The following is a 23,266-nucleotide window of genomic DNA, read 5'->3' on the forward strand; positions in this document are numbered from 1 at the left end:
GATTCCTTAGGGCATGATTGAAATCTAGCACATAAGCAAACACTAAACATAATTTCCGGTCTACTTGCAGTTAGATAGAGCAAAGAACCAATCATTTATCTATATAATTTAACATCCACACATTACCTCCTTCATCTAAGTCAAACTTTGTAAAAGAGCTCATTAGAGTGTCATGAGGTTTCCCATTTTCCAGTCCAAACTTTTTGAGCATATCTTTGACGTATTTAGCTTGATTGATGAAGATTCCATATTTTCTTTGCTTGATTTGGAGTCCCAAGAAAAATGAGAGCTCCCCCATCATGCTCATCTCGAATTCGCTTTGCATTAGCTTAGAAAATTCTTGACAAAGAACATTATTAGTATAACCAAATATTATATCATAAAAATAAATTTGAACTACTAATAAATTTGTACCTTTATGCTTTAAAAACAATGTAGTGTCAACCTTCCCTTTTGAAAAACCTTTTTCAATTTAAAAGTTTGACAATCTTTCATACCAAGCTCTAGGAGCTTGTTTTAAACCATAAAATGCTTTTGTCAATTTAAGAACATGATCCAGAAATTTTGAATCTTCAAAACCTGGAGGTTGTTCCACACACACTTCTTCTTTAATAAAACCATTTAAAAATGCACTTTTAACATCCATTTGATATAATTTAAATTCATGAAAATATGCAAATGCTAATAACATTCTAATTGCTTCCATCCTAGCTACGGGAGCGTATGTTTCATCATAGTCTATGCCTTCTTCTTGAGTATAGCCTTGAGCAACAAGTCTAGCCTTGTTTCTCACTATATTACCACTCTCATCAAGCTTATTCCTAAATACCCATCTAGTACCTACAGTAGATTTATTACTAGGCCTTTCAACTAATGTCCATACTTTACTTCTCTCAAATTGATTTAACTCTTCTTGCATAGCCATAATCCAATGTTCATCTTTTAATGCTTCTTTAATATTCTTAGGCTCAATGCATGAGATAAATGCAACATAATTACAAATATTTCTAAGAGAAGATCGAGTTGTTACCCCTTTGGATGGATCACCTATAATCTTACCATCCTTGACATAGTTGTATTCTCTTGGGTAAGATACTTCCCTTTCTTCAATTGTTGGATTCTCGATAGGATCTTGAGTTTCCTCATATTTCGTTTCTTCCTTTGATGATGGTTCTCCAATGTCATGTTCAACGTCATTTATATTCATAAAACCTATATCATCATTCAAACAAGAATCATTCCTCAGAAAGGGATTATCATCAAAAACAACATGTATAGACTCTTCTACAACTAATGTTCTTTTATTAAATACTCGATAAGCTTTACAATTTAAGTAATAACCCAGAAAAATTCCTTCATCACTTTTAGCATCAAATTTGCAAAGGTTTTCTTTACCATTGTTTAAAACAAAACATTTACATCCAAAAGGATGAAAATAGCTAATGTTAGGCTTTTTATTTTTGAAAATTTCATATGGAGTTTTCTTTAAAATTGGCCTAATCATTACTCAATTTACAACATAACAAGCGGTATTTGTGGCTTCCGCCTAAAAATATTTTGGCAAATTGTTTTCACAAAGCATGGTTCTAGCCATTTCTTCTAAAGTTTGATTTTTCCTCTCAACAACTCCATTTTGTTGAGGGGTTCTAGGTGCTTAAAAATTATGGCTAATACCATTAGAATTACAAAAATCAGTAAATTAAAGATTTTCAAATTCAGTTTCATGATCACTCCTAGCACTAGTTATAGAGTAACCTTTTTTGTTTTGGATTACGTTTGAAAACGTGATGAATTTTCTAATGCTTCATCTTTAGTACTTAAGAATATAACCCAAGTATATCTAGAATAGTCATCTACCAAGACAAATGCATATTGTTTTCCACCCAAGCTAGTAGTCGTAGTTGGCCCAAAAAGATCTATATGGATCAATTGTAATACTCTACTAGTTGATACACCACTAATGGATTTAAAAGAAATTCGCTTTTGATTTCCTTTAGCACAAGCATCATAGATTTTATTATTATCAAATTTAAGCTTAGGCAACCCTCGAACTAAATTTCCTTGAATTAGCCGTTGTAAAATACTCATACTAGAATGTCCTAGTCTCCTATTCCATAACCAACTATCATGCTCATCCTTAGCAACTAGGCATAAATTAGTCATATCAATAGAGTCTAAATGCACCATGTATATGTTTCCTATTCTCTGACCAACAAGCATAATCCAATTAGATGCAATGTCAATAACTTTACAAACATTAGTTTCAAACATGACATTGAATCCTTTATCACATAATTGACTAATACTTAAGAGATTATGCTTTAATTCATTCACATATAAAACATTTTTAATTTGTATGGAAGAGGTATTACCTATGGTACCTATACCTTCGATGTGACCTTTTGAATTATCACCAAAAGTCACTTCTCCTCTATTTTTGGCGTTAAGCTCTATGAACCGGATTTTGTCTCCGGTTATGTGTCTTGAGCATCCACTATAAAGGTACCATGAGTTTGAATTTGTTTCCCATGTCTTGTAGCAATGCTCATTTTCCTACAAACATAGATTAATTTCTAATTTTTGGTACTCAAATTCTTTTGGGTCCATATTCATTAGTTTCCAAAATCCTAGTCCCCTTAGGTATCCATTTATGTAGGATATCCTTATGTTTAGTAGTAATGAGCTCTTTAGGAACCCATATACTCTTAACGATTTTTCCATTAGAGGTTCTTCGGGGACCTCTATGATTGTAGTTTTTAAAACTTTTTCTAACAAAGTTGGATTTTGAATTTTCTCCTTTTCAAAACGTTTTGTTCCAACTTTATCAAAAGAAGCTTTAAGATCATCAATTTTCTTTTAATGATCATCATTGACCTTTGAAAGTAAATTTTGCAAATCCAAATTTTTCTTTTCAAACTCTTCTAGTTTGATTTGCAAATATTTGATTTTACTTTCAAGATCATTGTTGGTTTTGGATATGAGTTTATTTTCATTTTTTAATTTTGAAACATCATTTTTATATTTTAAAAACAACTACTCATAGTCCGAAGCCAACCCATTATATTTCTCTAATAGCTCATCATAAGATAAATCATCAAAATCAGATGAGTTAGAGGTTATCTTAGAATCTTCCCCGAATGCCATCAAGCACAAGTTTGCTACTTCTTGTTCCTCTTCATCGGAACCTTCTTCATCGCTCCATGTAGCCACATGAGCCTTGTGCTTATTCTTTGATTGACCCTTTCTCTTTAATTATGGGCAATCATATTTGGCATGCCCCAGTTTTTTGCATTCATAGCAAATGATCAGGTTCTTCTCTTTTGGTTCATTTTTGAGACCTTCATTTCGTTTGAATTTTCTTCCTTGGTAAGGTCTCATCATTTTTTTGAACCGTTTGGCAAACAATGCCATTTCCTCGTCATCGTCATCTTCATCCGAATCACTCTCATCTTTTATGGATTTGAGAGCAACTCCAATGTTTTCTTCTTCTCCTTCTCCTTTGGTGTCTCGTCAATCTTATCGAGGTCCACCTCATCTTCAAGCATCATTTCATGAGTGAAGAGGGAATCGATTAGCTCTTCAAGAGTTAAGGACTTTAGGTTCTTAACCTCGATGATTGTAGTCTTCTTGGATTGCCACAATTTTGGAAGTGAGTAAACTAACTTCCTCACAAGCTTTTCATTTGGAATGATCACTCTATATGATTTAAGACCATTGACAATCGCTGAGAATCTATCCGTCATAGCTTTGATATCTTCATTTGGTTTCATCATGAAATTTTCATAGCTATGTGTTAGAAGACTAATTTTATATTCTTTTACCTCGTCGGTGCCTCCATGAGTAACTTGTAGTTTATCCCATATTTCTTTGGCGGTTGTACAAGATGAAACTCTTCCATATTCATCTGGTCCAAGAGCACAAAATATGATATGAATGGCTTTGGAGTTGAGCTGGAACATTTTTGTCTCTCCTTCACTCCATAATCTTGGATGAGTAAGAGGCTTGATATATCCGTCTTCTACAACGTTCCATGCTCCCATGTCACTTGCTTGAATGAAATACATCATCCTATTCTTCCAATAGGCATAGTTAGCTCCATTTAAGAAATGAGCCTTGTTGACGGGAATCGAATCGAGACTGAAGTCGGAGTTTGAAGCGCCGACCATTGATGACTTGAAAATCGATGTAACTCTTCCCGAATCGAATTAAGAGGTGATTAAACCTTTAAACGAGTAAGGCTCTGATACCAATTGTTGAGTTAATCGATCGATGGAATTGGCCCAGAGGGGGTGAATTGGCAATAAAAATTTTGGTGGAAGCTTTTGCAGAAAATTGAAAATATTTACACAACGATTTAGAGTGGTTCGACTTTCTCAACCAAAGTCTACGTCCACTACCTTAGCTATCCACACTAAGGATTTTCCAACAAATTCACTAATTTGTTCTTTCTTTTGAGGACAAAATAGTAACCTTACAAATCCCTCAAGAATTATACCCCAAATTCTTGAGCACACTCTCTCCTAAAGAGAAATACACAAATTTGCAAACTTACAAGGAAAACCTCACAAGGTAGATTGTTTGCACAATTCTAGAACAAAGAAAAGAACACTCAAGAATGAATACAATTGAATACAAGTAGTGTTCTTGAAAGCAAAATGAATATTGAATGAAAAATAGGCTTGACCGGCTCAAACAATGAGTTTGATGATTTCTCTTTGATTCTCTCTTGATTCTAGTTGCTTGTTGTTTCTTTTTATTGATCAATAGCTTCTAAGCATGTTTAAATACACCTTCAAATGATTATGAACGTTGGGGATGCTTAGTGTAGTCAATAGAGCCGTTTAAGTATGAAAATAATTAATTAAAACAGTTGGGAGCGTCAGTGCATCGATGCATACCCATGGTGCATTAGTGCATCGGTGTAAAATTCAAATATTTTGACCGTTGGACCCTTAGTGCATCGGTGCACTAAGAGTGCATCGATGCATCAAGTGCATTTGATGTTTCAAAATTACTAGAGTGCATCGATGCATGGCTGGTGTATCGATGCATTAAATGCATTCGATGTTTTCATAAAATCCTCAGTGCATCGATGCATGGTATGTGCATCGATGCATGAAATGCATTTGATGTTCAATTTAATTCATGGTGCATCGATGCATGGATTGGTGCATCGGTGCATCACTTTGATAAATTGATTTTAGGCTTGATTTTGGTTCAAAATACTTTATGAAAATTGTTTCAAAAATAGTTTAAGTATAAAACACAATTTTACATATTTTAGTAAGGTTTGAATTTGATCTTGAAAGACTTGGAGTAATAATTTGATATTCGATTAATTAAATCGAATATACTTAGAAACTCTTTTGTGAAATCTTAAAATTCATTTAACTTAATTTGTTATAACGAATCATCAAAAATGTTTTCAACAATATGTTTCGATGATCCAAGGAATTTGAAATAAAGCTGAAGTCTGAGGCTGCTTTCACAATAAGTTTATCTTTATCTTAATCTCTTTAATTTATTTATTTAATTATTTTTCTTTTATTTAATTCTTATTTTTTATTTTAAAAATAACTTTTGAAAATCCCCTTTTATATTTATTACTATTACTATTTATTATTATATTATTTTTCCTTTTTATTATTTATTTTATTTTAATATGTCTTTTCAATTTCATCTGAAATTCTATCTTTTCTTAAAATCAAGAAAGAGTTTTATCAACATGACCCCAACAACAAAAAGGGAATTAATTTCAACCATGACAGCCAACTCTCAACAATTTTCAAGTGAACCCAGTCGACGGGTTCACGAGATAAGTATATTTTCCCTTGGAAATAAGTTAGATAAATTAACTGAAGTAGTTAATTCACTTGCTACAGGAAAATATGGAGCAACAAGAGCATGTGGAATATGCACAAAGCTAGATAATCTGACAGATTGTTGCCCGTTGATACAAGAAGGAGGATGACGAGACCACCCAAACTTTAGCTATGCGACAAATCAAATACCAACTTATCCTCCTCAACAAAAAACACAAAAACCATCATTAGAGAAACTCATGGGGAAGTTAGCAATTTCAAAATAAAAGTTCATTACATCTCAGGAAAAATCCCAAAGCCAAACCAAAACACATCTTCAAGAGTTAGATAACCAAGTAAGCCGACTAGCTCAAACTATGGGAAAATTGGAATCACAAGGAAGACTACTTTCTCAAACAGAGTTAAATCCGAGAAAAAATGTTAGTGCCATCACACTCTGAAGTGGAAAAGTTATCCCACCCGAAGTTCCAGCAGAAAAAATCGCACATCAGGAAGAACAAGAGGACACGCCACCTTCAGAAATACAAGGTACATCTGGGTCACATCATTCTCTTTCTTCTAATGAAATCACGCCACCACCTTTCCTATCAAGGTTGATGAAGCGTGATAAAAGAGCTGAAGAAAATGAGATCTTAGAGGTGTTCCAAAAAGTTCAAGTCAACATACCTCTTCTTGAAGTAATTCGACAAGTACTAAGGTATGCTCGATTCTTAAAAGAACTTTTCACTACAAAGAGGAAATTAATGGGGCACGAAAAGGTAAATTTGGGAGAACATATCTCTGTAATTTTTTAACGAAATCTCCCATCAAAGATGAAGGATAAAGATATGTTCGCTATACTTTGCAAAATAGGTAATTTTAAAATTAAACGTGCAATGTGTGACTTATGAGCTTCAATTAATGTTATGTCATTTTCTATATATAAAATGATTACTAACGAGCCTTTGAAGGAAACAGGAATAACCATATAGTTGGTTGATCGATCTGTGATCTATCCAGTGGGAGTAATGGAAAACGTCTTGGTAAAGGTCGATGTATTATTCTTTCATGCAGATTTCTATGTCATTGACATGGAACATGATTGGTCGGATTCTTATTCCGAGGTAGTCTTAGTCCAACCCTTCCTAAGCACAGCACATACAAAGATCGATGTTAGAAGTGGTATACTAACAAAGGAATTTGATGATGAGATCGTTGAATTTGATGTTTACAAAGCAATGAAATGCCGCTTAATTCTATTCAAGTTTGTAAATTTTTTGATGTTTGTGGAATCGACTATATGGGTCCTTTTACTTCGTCATTTGGAAATACTTATATTATTTAGCTGTGAATTATGTTTCTAAATGGGTGGAAACTAAATTCACTCGAAATAATGATGCTAAAACTACAGTTAAGTTTTTGAAATTTTTTTTTCAGGTTTGGCACGCCACAGGCTATAATAAGCGACAGAGGAACACATTTCATCAACCGAGTAATCGAGTCACTAATGAAGAAATTTGGAGTAACTCAAAGAATTGCTACCATTTACCATCCACAAACAAATGGACAGGAAGAAGTATCAACTCAAGAAATTAAAACAATTCTTGAGAAAATTGTTAAACCGGACCGAAAGGATTGGAGTTTAAAATTAACCGATGCACTTTGGGCATATCGAACTTCTTATAAAGGTCCCATTGGGATGTCACCATACCAACTTGTTTTCGGTAAACCATGTCATTTACCGGTCGAGTTAGAACATCGGGGTTATTGGGCCGTTAAACAATGTAATATGGACATGAATGCAATTGGTGAAGCTCGAAAATTACACATTCAAGAACTTGAGGAAATCTGAAGAAATGCTATGATAATGCTCGGATATATAAAGAAAAAACAAAAGAATTTCACGATAGTAGAATTTCTTTTAAAACTTTTTTGTCGGTCAAATGGTTTTATTATTTAACTCCAAATTTAAACTTTTTGCAGGAAAACTCAAATCATAATGGCTCGGACCATTTACAGTTACTCAAGTATTTCCTCACGGTGTTGTTGAAATTGAAGATAACTCAGGAGTACGATTTAAAGTTAATGGTCAAAGATTGAAGCCATATTATGAAAATGCTCTGGTTGGTCTAATCGAATAGATCAATTTAGAAGAACCCACGCTTTGAAAAATCAGGTCGTCGAGCTAACAACGTTAAACAAAAGCGCTTGATGGGAGACAACCCATTTCTTTATATTTTGTGTTTCTATTTTCATTTTATTTTCGTTTTATTTTGTTTTATTTTTATTTTATTTTTTTAGCAAACTTTATTTCATTCTATTTATTTTATTTTGAGTTTTTTTTTACTTTTCTCTGAGCAGATCCGAATTCTGATCGAATATTTCTTACCTTCGCCCGGGCTCATCTTGACATGACCATGGCCGCGATCGCCACTAGATTGGGGAGTATTCCTTTTCCATCTCTTTGATTGTAAATTTGATATACGTTTTGAGACAAAACGGAATAAGTGAGGGGGGAGGAGTCAAATTTTTCCTTGACTTGTTTAATTGTTTGAAATTGAGTTATTCTGATGTTGATATGTTGGGATCGTTGGTTGCTAGTCTTGAATTTCTCTTTATACTCATACTTGTTTTTGGATTATGACCATGTTTTTGATCAAATTTAATTTACATGATTGGTGATTGATATAGCTAGTGAATTTTTGTTGAGTATTGATATCTCATGCTTTTGTCGATAGAGATGAACTTGACTCAATGCATATAAACTTTTCTTGTGAGATTTGAGCCTAACGAGCATACATTTTCTTTCTTGCTCATTGTTTGACTTGTGTGTGTCGATCTAATTAGGATATTTTAGAACTTGTAATCATAATGCATATTGAGACTACATGTTGAACGTAATGTTTTAATATGATAGGGGCACCTAGGATAAACTCACTCTTCCCAAAAAGCCTACCCATTTATATATCCACTAGTGAACCATATTTGAGCCTATTTCACTTTCTTTGTTTTACACCTCATAATTAAACCCGAAGCCTTTCTTTTTATTTTTCCTATCTTTTCACACCCTTACCAATACTTGAGATCTTATATCATTGTTGTTCCACGAAAAAAAAATTCAAAGTTTCAAAAAAAAACAAGTTGTTCACTGTTTCGAACAGCAAAAAAGAAGAAGAAAAAGACCCTTTGTTTGAAGAAAAAACAAAAAAAAGGAAGGAAATATCGATCGCTTTAATTATCTTTCATCTATTCTTTTTCCTTGTTTTGTTCTTCATTGCGCTTCATGTTAATTCGTGGATTGTTCTTAATTATTTTGATCTCTTGTTTCGGTATTTTAAACCTTTCTTTTCGACCTTTTCCCTACCCTAACCTAAGCTCCGTTACACCTTGTTTAAAGACCCCTTGATTATTGCATTATGTTCATTTTTCATAGTGGAGACTTGATTGGATTCCAAGCCTATGGTAATATTTTGGTTAGTTTCGGTTTGAGCGATTTCATTTACCCCAACCACTTTGAGCGGATATGTGTGAATCTTTGTGAGGTATTGAGTCATGTTTCATTGAAGTTGACAATTAATTGTGATATCTTGCTTACTTTAAATTTTCTTGGTTGTATCTTCTTTTTCTCTCTAGCTTTCTCTCTATTTTTCGCATACTTTTCTATTATGCTAAGTATGACTTTGGTTATGCTTAGCTAATTTTCTTTCAAGCCAAAGGCTAAAGCGAAGACTCAATTCTAAATGTGAGAATTGTAAGGTACTTAAATCGCTTCGGATTTTCTCTCTATTTTCTAAGCTTACTTTTCAAATCAAAACGATTTCGACATTGGTCCAGATATTGTTATGGTTAATGTTTGAAGAAGGATTTGCTTATTTAAGCATATTCAACTTCCAGAGAACACACTTAGCAAAATTGTTTGCTAAGAGGAAACTGAGATCGGAGTCAGTTGTTATTGAAAAAACACAATCCGAGTTGGCAGCGAAGAATTGTTCTTGTAGTAACCGAGGTGAATCTTGAAGTAAAAATCTGTTTCGATGATACGAGGAATTTGAGACAAAGCTGAAGTCTGAGGCTGCTTTCACAATAAGTTTCTCTTTATCTTAATCTATTTAATTTGTTTATTTAAATATTTTTCTTTTATTTAATTCTTATTTTTTATTTCAAAAACAACTTTTAAAAATCCCCCTTTTATATTTATTACTATTACTATTTATTATTATATTATTTTTTCCTTTTTTTATTTATTTTATTTTAATATATCTTTTCAACTTCATCTGTAATTCAATATTTTCTTAAAATCAAGAAAGAGTTTTATTAAATCAGAAACACCATAGTCCCTGTGGATCGACCCTGCTTCTCTATACTACCTTTTCCTTTTATTTATTAAGAAGCCATGAATTATTTTGATAGCAAAACGACGGTTATCAATCGACGACCTAGATCGAATACAATCTCCTAAATCCCGCTAATCATGTGATTGTGATTACAAAATCTCTCTTAACTAAGAAAACTCTATCAAGCTAGTTATATATTACCTTAGATACAAAATTACAAAATTTATGGAAAGAATCATGAGGATTTTGTATTAAACCAAGGATTATCCTGCCATAAACGTGCAAGGTTCTTCATCTCCATAGAATGGGTCAGTCTTCATGGGTCTTGGAAGGTCAAAAATGCCACTTAAGTATTCTTGGGCTACTTCTCATGTGCTGATCTAGGTTGTGGGCTCGCGGTCCGTGACATTATTAACATCATCTGATTTCATAATCATATATCACAAATTTCACAATTAAAATGAAGAAGTTACATGTCATTAAACAAACAAGACAACGAATACCAGACATAACAAGCTCAGGTTTCCTAAAAATCCTTTGTATTCGACAAGGAAAACATAAGCTACCTTCACCAGAAGAATCAACGGCGACTAGAGATCATTATCATTTACGATGCCGTTTTGTTTCCTTTCTAAAACTTCAGAGCAGATCTGACCCATCATGTGGTGCGGTAGAACGGCATGACACGCGACAACAATTCCACCAACATTCTTGCCATTTTTTCCATTCTGAGCTTCTCAATGTAATGGCTCTCGTTCCTCACATAACAAGCACGAGACAGCAGAAGAAGGGCGTTTCAAGTACCTGTTACGTCCCTGGCACGGGGACAACACGAGGACGGCTGGGGGATGTGCCATGGTGGCGAGGAACGACAGTATAGATTGTGGACGTTTTGACTAGAATTTGGGGACGTTTCGGGGACTATTGCCGGACAAAGGGAAAAGAAAGAGAAAGGGTCGGGGACTATCGTCGGCTATACAAGGTTTTGTGAAAAGGAGGAAAAAATAAAAGGAAAAACAAACAGGAAGCGGCCGCGGGGAGGAGAAGAAAAGTGAGAATAGGATTTAAAGAATTTTTGGTCTAATTGTCAATTGGTCCTTGATCTTTCTAGGACTTTGGAATATGGAAAAATGTTTACAGTATTTCCAAATTGACCGCCAAAATTAATTTATAGATTCAGAAAATAATTTCCAAATGTTAGGATTTTTAGTTAGGGTTATATTAGGATGTTACACCAATTTTCTATGAAATATTGACTTTATTTATAATTTTTTAATCTATTTATAAATTTAAATTTGTTTATATGTCGTAGTTTTGTCATTCTAGTACCTTGTAATTTAAAAAATTACCGTTTCCGTCCCCGTATAAGTGCAACATAGTTCCTCACCGTTGCTCCCATTTGCTTCAGCTTATTCGCTTGTTGTACGCTAAGACCTGTGTTTGACTGCAATAAGAAGAAAGTATTCAACTCGAAGAATGATTTAACCGACCCATATTTGGTAATTATAACGTGTAAATTGAATACTCCTTATGTACCTCGAGAAATTCTGCACCAACTTCGAGTTTGGATTCTTTACAAGGACGCATCCCACTTCCAGATTTGTATAAATTCTTCGCAAGTGAGAAGCTCCGGACTATGATTCTCCTTTTGTTCTCTATTTCTATTTAAAGCTTCAACGGCTTTGACAAAGATGTTGAACTATTGAGTTTCTTCTGATAAACAATCACAGCCTTGACTAGTTCCATCACAAATTGCCACCTGAATCAGAAGAAACTCGAAATAACAAGGGATGAATTGTCGACAAACCTGATACGCTGATAGACATCTTATATATTGAATTCTTCGAAATCAGGTCGTCTCATTCTTTCCGGATGTAATTGAAATCCCATTTCAAACTTATCCTCTTCTGGGTTATAAGCATGAGAGTCAGAACCCTTTGACCAAGCCATTCGGTGCCAAAGCCATCGGCACGAATTGTTTTGCCAATCTCTTTACACCTTGATGGTGATAACCATGCAATATATCCGTTTTATCTTCTTCAAGAGAATCTTTAAACCCGGATTGCAAAGAAGTATTCTCCACCACTTTCACCAAATGTCTATGATCATCGTAGTTGTCATAATCCACGTGCACTTCTATTTGATTTTCTAATAATTTTCTTGACAGTTCTGTGTCGATATCTTGATAAAGAGTACCTCCGTATGCAACGATTCAAACCTGTGAACCCCTGCAAATTCCCAGAAAAGGAATGTTCCTTTCTAGGCAAAGCGTCGCTAGTTTTAACTCGATTGAATCTTTCTCTTTGTCAATGGTTGTATCACTTGCATGCAGTCTTCTGATTTATTCTATTTCTTCGAGTGAAAAGACTTGACGCTTCGGGTTCGTATTGGGATGGATCAATATCTTCGCCCTAACAAAGAACACCATGGATTGGATCAAAAATATCTAATAACATATAAATTCCACCAACTCCTAGCACAATCATCGGAACTGCAGCGTAAGCAGTGACGAATCCAGGAATTTCTTTTAGAGTGGGCATCATATATTTAATAACAAATTTTGTAAAGATAAAAACACTAACAATATTTTAATTATAATAAAAAGTTTACAAAAATGTACAACTAAAAATAAATTTTACAACTATTCCCTTCTCGACCTCATTTTTTGATATCGTTGTATAATCTTTTTATTGTCTACGTTATCAAATATATCTTTCTTAATAAAAGTAACTAAGAAATCATTCAACCATTCATCTTCTACATGATTGCGTAGTCGATTCTTTATAAAGTGCATCGCAGAGAATGTTCTTTCCAATATTGCAGTTGCAACCGTTAAAACCAAAGCTAGCTTTGAAAGTAAGTGCACAAGTGGGTACACAACATTTTTCATTGTCTCAACCATCTTTTATAATAAATCACAAAGTCAATTTAGATCATAAAATCTTTCATCTGAACGAGCATGAACAACATAATTCTCAAGCTGATAATAGAACATTATAATGTCTCTTGTAGAAAATTCATATGGATAAAACTCAGCAAGACAAATCAACTTTTTCTTATAAAAAGAAAGAAACAAGTCTCTTGGACTCAAGTTAGCAGCACAAAGAAGCAACTTTGTACTTGTCTAAAAAATACGATTATTAAGGTCTTAAAGTTGTCTATCAATTACCTAATAAAATAATTAAACCTGAAAATTATGCAAATTTGAAACTTCACAAACTTTTCTCCTAGATCTCCCTAGAACAACAAATATATCTTTCATCTTTGGAACCTCAATGTTATTTTTATCACAAAACAAAGAAACTTCTTCAAGTAAACATTGTCGTCCTACATCTCTCATCTTTTGTAATCTTTCATTGGACACATTGACTAACTGCATAGCATTCATAATATCTTGATCACTTAGCTGCAATGCTTGAGATAGTTCATTAGTAACTCAATATATTTTTCATCAAGTGCAAATTAAACACAAACTCGAAAAACTGTAAAGAGCTCAACAATATACAAGCTTCAACTCTTTTTTTAGTGTGTTTCATATTCCTCAATAATTTTAAGCACATTCATCACAGAAGAAAACATGACAATCAAGTTAACAACAGTTTTATAATGTGAACCCCAACGAGTGTCTCCAACTCTCTTTATAACAGTTTCTTGATTTAATCTGCGTCCACTGAAGATTTCACCACTTTGTAATGCTTCTTTTACCTTAATCATTTGACTAAATTGAAGGATTTCTTTTCTCTTCCATGAAGCACCAACCACATTAACCACACTAGCAATCAAATTAAAAAGAAATGCAACCTCAACTTATTTTTTAGCAACGACAAGTGCTAATTGAAGCTGATGTGCAAGGCAATGAACATAGAAAGCATACTCATTATCTCTTAGAACCAAATTCTTAAGTCTATTAAATTCTCCTTGCATATTACTTGTTTCGTCAAAACCTTATCCTCTTATTCTTGAGAAACATAACTCATGAGTTGCAAACATATTTTCAAGAGCACCCATAAGTAACAATGTAAACAAAATGTTGCATATTTGGACACATTGTATTTTAACCAACTTTTATGTTCTTCGAACCACTTAAGATTGAAACTTCGTAACTTATCATTATACTTCTTCTTAGGAAACTCGTGTTCTTTTGGTTGGTAAGGACCTTTCAACAAATAAGTCCTTTAAATTTCTTCATGATTTTTTTTAAATCAACTTGTGAATTTTTTTCCCGAACATGAATCTTCTGTTGTTGTATTCCTTTTAAAATATTTTTCCATACCTAAATAAAGAAGAAATAGAATTAGTTCAATTGTGACATTAAAAAAACACGTAGAATATAAAAAAAAATGTCTTGTGTGCGATATTATTCGTTCATAAAAAGTTCTTAAATTATCATGTTAAAATTTTTTAACAAGAAAAGAAATGGTGTTATTATTAAACTTTAAAGAAATGAAACTAACAAATAAACTAAGTTGCATTTATCCAGTTTGCAAAATAAAGAAATAAGGGTCTACGACAATGGTCACTAATGTTTGAGAAATATTCGTTTTCACCACTGATGTTTGAAAAATCATAAATTGGTCACTAACGTTATTATTTGTTACAAAATAGTCACTAACGTTATCGTTTGGTATAAAATGGTCACTAACGTTATCGTTTGATACAAAATGGTCACTAACGTTATTGTTTGGTACAAAATGGTCACTCAATGTTAATAACTGTTAACAAATCGTTACTATAGTAACGGAATGCTAACATGGCACGTTAAACCATCTGACTCATCATATTTGATTGACCGTTTGACTCTTCTTCTTCTATATTCGTTTAATGTTAATGAATGATGCATGCAATGAGCATATTTATCGACATGGATGAGTCGGGAGGTCGTGCGAATGAAGGTACTTACAAGTAGTCTAGATCGTTCAGCAATCATAGTAATACACCCACTCCGTCGTCATCCATTGATATAGATGGGGTTTATAAAGGCTTTTCGCCTCACTTCATTCCATTGTTATCAATTGCAACTCATACACTCGTTATCCCATACTTAAATTCTTTACTTGTTTACTTCTTATCAACAATAATCATCAATGGAGTAAATTCCCTTGCAATTAAACATCATGTTACATATATGTATAATCATCAATGAATTAACCAGACCAGGTTCAATGAAGAAGCAAGTACTGGACTTAATATCACTTAGATATAGCTTAAACATCCAAAACATTTGGAAGTTATAGTTGATCCAACAAATAAACAATTCATACAATGAAACCCTAAAAAAATTTCAATCACCAAAACCTTCTACCAACAGCTACTTTTACCCCACTTTGTTGGGTAGATGGTTTGGGTTTTTACTACAACAGTTTAGCTTTACAGTGGAAATCCAGAGTGATATTTTCAATTTGCTAGTGAACAAAGTGATGAATATAGTCATAGTGGGTAGAGGAGACTACGTGAATAAAAATAAAATCTGTATCTTTTCAGGAGCACCAACTCCAACAACGAAACTACGGGACGCGGCCGGTTCTTCGGATATAATAAGCTTGCTGCTCGGTTTCCACAGCTTGTTGGTTTCACTTGGCTTCTGCTGCCACACGTTTCTCTTCCGCCTTGTGCCTTGCAGCGGCTAGTTTATTCATGACCTTATCATGAGGATGCTCCCTCATCTTTGGCTTTTTCTGCCTCCTCCCATGCTGCTGCACGGGTACCATTGACACTTTTAGATGTTTGTTCTGTGCTACAGTTTTCAGAGAGGTGGACACATCCTTATTCTCCTCTTCCTTGCTAGCCCATGCAGCTATGCTTGTTTTACCCAACTGAGCCCCAAGAGCCACAATTTCTCTCCTTGTTTTCATTTGGAGCTCCTTCTCTGAAAACTCCATGTTCAAAGCTAAGTGGTCTTTACCTGAATTTTGCGGAGATGCAGGCGGCACAGCTCTGTTCGGAGTTGATGACATGGACCCCAAAGAAGAAGAGTCAATTGGTCGGTCAAACATATTGAGTCAATTGGTTTAACATGCCACATCAACATTCTATTACTGTAGTAAAGATTTGTTAACCGCTGTTAATGTTGAGTGATCATTTTGTAACAAACAATAATGTGAGTAACCGATTTGTAACTTTTTAAACATCAATGAATATTTATTCAAACATTAGTGACCACCGATGTAGTTTACCCAAAAATAATAACACTTGGAAAACAACAAATCAATAAAGTTTCATGGAGAAAAACAAAGCAATAAATTTCCATTGTAAACAATAAAGTAATAAAGTCTCATGGTCCTGAAAAAAATTAAGTAATAAAGTCCAGGAAAAAAATAAAGTAGTAAATAGGGAATGGGAGTATGGGACAGCCGAATTTTTGTTTTTAAGCTTTGATGTAATTTTTATATTTTAAGTTTTTAGGCTCTCCTTTATTTTTAGGGTAAAGTATAGTAATCGTCATTTAACTTTTCTAAAGCTTTCATTTAGATCCTCCAACTTTTAAAACTTACAATACAATCCTTCAACATTTAGTCCATTTACAATATGGTCCCCGACGTTACACTGTCGTTAGTACGTTTGCAATATGGCCATTGAACTTTTCATGCGCTTGCATTTAGGTCCCTAACTTTTAAAACTTGCAATACAATCCTCAATTTCATTTTAAACCTCAAATTCCTTTTCGAGATCAAATTTCCTTTTTCGCTTCTCTCTTCTCATTTCCATCGTAACTTTTTAGTCGGGGATGCATGGGAAATTCTAATCTAACTTTGAATTATGTGGAGGTGTTGACTTGAATAAGCGTCCATTGAGAGAATACCCGACCAAGGGACTATAAGGACCATCAACGATTCAAAGTGTAATGTTAGATACAAGTCATCTCAGGTGAAGCATAGATGTTCGATGAAATGTTTGTGAGAAACTAATGGGGTTAGAAATACATAGTTGACAAATACTACTAAGATGAACTAAGTATCATTGTTGAAAGTCACCAACAAAACTGGAATTATTTTGTATAAATGACATATAATAATTTATTCATTTAAACCTTGTGGTTAAAGATTTTCCAACAAATGATCAAATATAATGAAATCCCAAAGAGCGCATTCACCTTTCAATCTCTGTCGTAACTCGAAAGGCATCATGACAGGGTCAAGTAGCTGCTCCAAAAATACTACCTTGTCATGATGCATTTCGAGTTGTGTGCATGCAGAATTATCTTCTAAAGTTATAATTCAATACAATTCAATTGTAAAATTTCCAAAACATGTAAAAAATCCAATTCGTTCCCGATATATCAGTCCCATAATCAACATGAACTTATTAAAAAGAATACGAGCTCACAGGACACCGAAAACCACAAGTCGGATTAATACAATTCCCAGTAAACTAGTACAATAGTCTCTCTGATTGAGCCTGGCGATTTCACTATGTCGATACTCACAACCAATTCCCTGATTTAAAGAAAACCATATAAGAAGATAAAAAATTTAGCCTAAGACCCTCTTTCACTTCTATTTTGATAGACTGAATATATTTCATAAGGAGTACTAAAAGTTTTGATTAAAGAAGAAAGAAAGAAAATTAGATGGTTTTGGTTCAAAACTAACACTGAATACCCATATCATTGACATGCAGCTCCATAAATATAAAAATTTCAAAAAAACACACACACAATGCGAGCTCAAAATAGGAAAGTACGAAGAGGAAAAGCTTACTTCCGGATAGCCCAAAAGAGAAAATAAATACCTTCTGGCAAGGGAGGGGAGAGACTAAGAAATAAACGTAATCGGTGTTGCTTTTCATCAATTCTTCCTCTATTTTTTCTTTGTAAATAAAAAGCTGAAAGACAGAGCACTGCTTGGGTTTACAATTTTACATGGCGAAAAATTGAAGAAAAAAAAACCAAACGAGAGTGCATGTGAGCGATAGAGACTGAGAGGTGAATGCTCTATTTGGGATTTCATTATGTTTGATCATCTGTTGGAAAATCTTTAACCAAAAGGATTAAACGAAGAAATTATTATATACCATTTATACAAAATAATTCCAGCTTTGTTGGTGACTTTCAACAATGATACTTAGTTCATCTTAGTAGTATTTGTCAATTCTGCATTTCTAACCCCATTTTTTTCTCACAAGCATTTCATCAAACATCTATACTTCACCTGAGATGACATGTATCTAACATTACACCTTGAATCATTGATGGTCCTGATAGTCCCTTGGTCAGGTCTTCTCTCAATTGACCTTTATTCAATTCAACACCTCCACATAATTCAAAGTTAGATTAGAATTTCCCTTGCATCCCTGACTGAAAAATTACGCTGGAAATGAGAAGAGAGAAACGAAAAAGGAAATTCAAAATCGAAAAGGAATTTAGGGTTTAGAATGAAATTGAGGACTGTGTTGCAAGTTTTAAAAGTTGGGGGACCTAAATACAACTGTCTGAAAATTTCAGTGATCATATTGCAAACATACTAACGACAGAGACCATATTGCAAACGGACTAAATATTAGAGGACTGTATTGCAAGTTTTAAAAGTTGGAAGACCTAAATGAAAGTTTTAGAAAAGTTCAATGACCATTACTATACTTTACCCTTTCTTTTTATCCTAAATCCTAAAAAAGGCACACTATTCTTTTTCAGGCTCTGCCGTTCACTAATCACTAGCGCCGACGACAACCTTTAGAGACTGTCGGGAAATAAAAAAGGCACCCCTTTTATACATTTTTTATGATGCACTTTAACTGGATGCTAGTTTTTCAAAAAAACAAACATTTACAATTGTGTAGATCTAAATTAAAATTTCGTGGGCATAGTCAATACCGTCTGAAGCTCGGGGATCCGTCGTTGGTCGTCTGATGGGGGACGGAGGTGCTCTCAAGATATCCTTGCCCACTGCGTCTGATGGATGTAGGTATCGTTCGCCTGAAATCTCAAAAACGAGTTTGGTATTTTCGTTTGTATTTGCTTTCTTTTCTAGTTTTCTTTCTATTTTTTTCTTTATTTTCATTCAAATCTGTCCTTTTTTCCAATTTTTTAACATTCAGTAATAATTTTTAAATTAATCTAAATCTTTCTTTATAAGTTTTACAGCTTGAATTTTTTGGGTTAATCGCTTGACCTGGTTAAAAATTGATGGGTATGGGGAAAACCCTTTAGATTCAATAAGAAATTTTAAGTTTAGCTTTGGTTTAGGCCTAATGAATAAAATTTTAGATTAAAATAAAAGTTTATTTATAAAGGATATTTTAAAATTTTTTTTTGGGCACAAATAAATTACGGCGGGCACAAATAAGAATTGAAGTAAGTATAAAAGAATTAGGGTGGGCACACATAGATTTCACGGTGGGCATGAATAGAAAAATTGAATATGTAATAAATGAATTTTAATTTACCCACCCTCAAGCATATATACGTCCGCCACTGAACGTAAGTGACTAAATGATCAAGATGATATTCACTTGTATTTTTTGACACACAAAATCCCATCAAAAACAAGAAGAAGAAATTAAAAAGAGATAGGGAGTAGTAGAACCAAACCTACCAACAAAACCTTCAAATTTATTCTTACGGCCATTGCGTCTAGAGATGATAAGAACACAAGGGAGGATGATAAAGAGATCATTGTTGAGAGACATATAAATATATAAAGTGACTGAATACAAGAGTGATTATATGAATTTGATTAAAGCTTTGGTGTTGTATTTGCAAGGAAAGATGAAAACGGTTGAGTCGAAGGTGTTTTTAGAGGAGGTAATTGTTTTATTTATTAAGATAACGTGATTACAAAGTAGTATATGTTCTAAATACTCTCAATTATTTAACAATGAATACTCAATTATCCCACTGCAGTCGCTTCCGTTGGTGCTCAAACTCGTGACCTATAGGAATAACAATAATTCCTTTAACCACTGAGATAAATTCGTTCATGCTAAAGGAGATGAAATTGTAAGTTTTTAAATGTTTAAGTGTTGATTTGAATATTTTATTAAGGTGCTGAAAATTTTATTAGATTAATGTGACATGATCATAATAGTGAAGGGCTATCATGAAGTTAATGTAAAAGTTAAGGAGAATTCTAGAAAGAATTCAAAATTAGTAGTTTAATTATGTTTTAGCAAAAGTTGAAGGGTTTATGATGAAATAAATATTTATGGAATTTAAGGAATATTTTGAGAAGTTTGAAATTACGATGGAAGTACAATTTGATTTTATATCGATTTAAGTATCAATTTTATTTCTATCGAACTTTATATTTAAGATTAGATTATGTTAGTTCTATGCTAACACATAGTTTAAATAATTTATGTATTATATGACGTTGTCATACCACGATAAATCTAGTGATCCAAGTAACTAGAAAGAGAAGGAAAAAGTGTGGAATTGAGAAGATTATCGAGGAGAAGGTTCGATAGGGAGGCAAAGGTGAGTGCATTTAATTTATATTTATGTCATCACACAAACATTTGCTTGTGATAAGCTAGTGACAGAGTTACTACGGTAAGAAGTGAATCCTAATGTTATGTGAATTGTGATTCTAGCCTATATGTTCATTTATTAATCTTATAGAATAATGGAATTGAGTTAAGGATGCTAATTAGGTAAAGTTTTCTTGAAATTATGATTCGAGCAATAAGTTTAGAAATTCACCATACATTACACAGAAATGATTAGAGGATTAATTTTATACCAATTGGATTTGTATATCAGTCTATTTTTTTAGAACAAATGACTAATGATTTCTAGGTGTATACAAAAGGATATGAATTTTTAATCGATGATAGGCCAGAAAACATAGCAATAGATTATGCTCGAAACAACTTCTTTCAGTCAACTTTGAAAATTCTCTATTAATCGTACAAGTAGAACTAGAGAAAGTGCCTTATAAAGTTAGATTCATAATTGATTCTAGTTTTCACTGGTATTAACAGAATAATTTTTTAAGTATGTAGATTAATAAAAAATAATATTTCTTTGAATGTAGTGCAAACTGCCAGAAAATGAAATATCGATAAATTACGTAGTTGAAGCATTTGAAAGCAAATGATTAAATCTAAAGCTTAGCGAGGCTTATATTTTGATTTATAAGCAAGGTTTTAAAATATGTACAATTAGTTTATTTAATTAATTTGATTGATGACGACTTGTGATAAGTCAACATCGTATTTTTTTAAAGTATGTTTTCTATTTTAAATATGAATTATTTATATAATGTTTGCATAAATGTTTTATGGATGATTTAGGGTATGAACTAACCAAGTACGAATTTTATGAGAAAGAATTATAAATATTTATGATTTTCATACGTTAACTAATAAATGATTATATTATGAAATATAAGCCCATTGCATGTTGAATTGAGAGTTGCAGGTACATTTGGTATGTCATTAAGTTGATTACTTTCTAGTTATCAGTTATCAGTTTCATGTTATATGCACCGTTGATGCTCATGTTATGATTTCATTTGGAGTGCATTATATGTTTCAGTTATGATTGGCACCGTGATGTGCCCAATGTGCACCTTATATGTTCTACTCACGCACCTTTTATTCTTTTACATATACATTGGGTTATACAAATAAATATGAAAGTTATGACAAGAATATGAAAAAAAAAATATGAAAATGAAATCAAAGTTCTGAAATATGTATGAATGAAAGAAATATGAGTTTCTTATGATATTTGATGTTGATTTACATGATTTTTGATAAAATCATGAGAGGATGATTTTCAGGTTTTCAAAAGAAAATTAGCTTGAATAGCTCAGTTTTAAAGTTTTTATTAAAATTACAGTTTTATGTTATAATACTTTATAAAATTTATGTTCTATATCACTTTAGTTATGTTGTTGCCTCACAAAGTTTTACATAGAGCGTGATGATTTACATGCGTAGGTTTGAATAAAGAAAAAAAGGACGTGACGTGAGGGGCTTTTTGAGCATCTTTTGGAAATTAAACCTACTGACACTATCAGTAAGATATTCTATCTTTGACTTATTAGTGGCATGTACATTATATAGTTGGTTTACTTTATTGAATTTATTTTAAAAAGGTCTATAATAGTAAACTAAGAATGTTTTTTATTTTTGGTAGTTTATTTATGTTCGTAATTATTATTAAATAGTTTATATATAATACTATATTATAAATGCTTTTTCAAAATCAAGCAATGTTTAAATAGTTTATATAATTTATGAACAACACCAAAGTGCCTAATCGTTGTTTTAAATCATATTTGTTTTCAATGTTTAAATGTTTTTTTATGATTTTATAAGATTAAGGTAAAAGTTTAAAGTTGAAATATAAAATGTTTAAAAATGAACATATTTTTAAGTATTTATGTTCAACAAATTTCTGTTAAGTTGACGTGACATCTTTAGCTTGTATTTTAAGACATATACGGGAAATGGGTATTACATTTATTGATATGATAGTAGCAGGTTTAGTCGATTCTCGACCTAAAATGAGCTTTTGTTATGTTAGAAATATGTACATGGCACTAGGATGTCAAAATAACTGATCTGGTACGGTTTTATGATTTATTGATGATGTTTCTCCTTACTAACATAACATGAAATATATGTGTTAGACGTCGAAACTTCAGAACCATGGTAAGAACATAGATAATACTAGAAATAGAATCGAGACTAAAATTAAATCAATCAGATCCAAGAAGACTTTAGTATCTTGCCTTAATAAGTTTGGAGTTGTCAGGAATTTTCCTCTATTATATGGAAGAAATGCCCTAGTGTTTAATAAGGTAACTGAATTAGAGGAATCTATGAGAAAGTTTAGAAAGTATACAAGAGAAATCGAGATTTTAAGAGGACGCGGAGGTTCCTGAATTTAATGATGATTCTGGGATTTTTACATCTAAGTAAATTATCTGCTAAAAGTTTAAAAAAGGCTAACTTTTTAGTGAATCAAATGATAATTATGCTATTTTTAAAAGGATTTAAAATGAGTTCAAAATAAGAATAGTTGTTTATATGAAGGACTTGAAGAGTTTCAAGATTATAGTAACTGGAGTAAGATTATAGAAATGAGAAACAATATGAAGAATGACTTCAAGTGATAGAGTAGTAATTTACCATTGAGAATAGAATTTATGAATAAGTTATGCTAATAAAAGATTGCCTTAAACA

At 32.7% G+C, this 23,266-nt stretch overlaps 1 pseudogene; it reads right to left on the reverse strand.

Annotated features, from left to right (window-relative positions):
* Nucleotides 1-10,716: 10,716 nt before the first annotated feature.
* Nucleotides 10,717-19,759, reverse strand: LOC120122038 (annotated as a pseudogene).
* Nucleotides 19,760-23,266: the final 3,507 nt, after the last annotated feature.

Source organism: Hibiscus syriacus, unplaced genomic scaffold (genome assembly GCF_006381635.1).
Source record: "Hibiscus syriacus cultivar Baekdansim isolate YM2019G1 unplaced genomic scaffold, ASM638163v2 tig00110384_pilon, whole genome shotgun sequence".
Taxonomy (NCBI): domain Eukaryota; kingdom Viridiplantae; phylum Streptophyta; class Magnoliopsida; order Malvales; family Malvaceae; genus Hibiscus; species Hibiscus syriacus.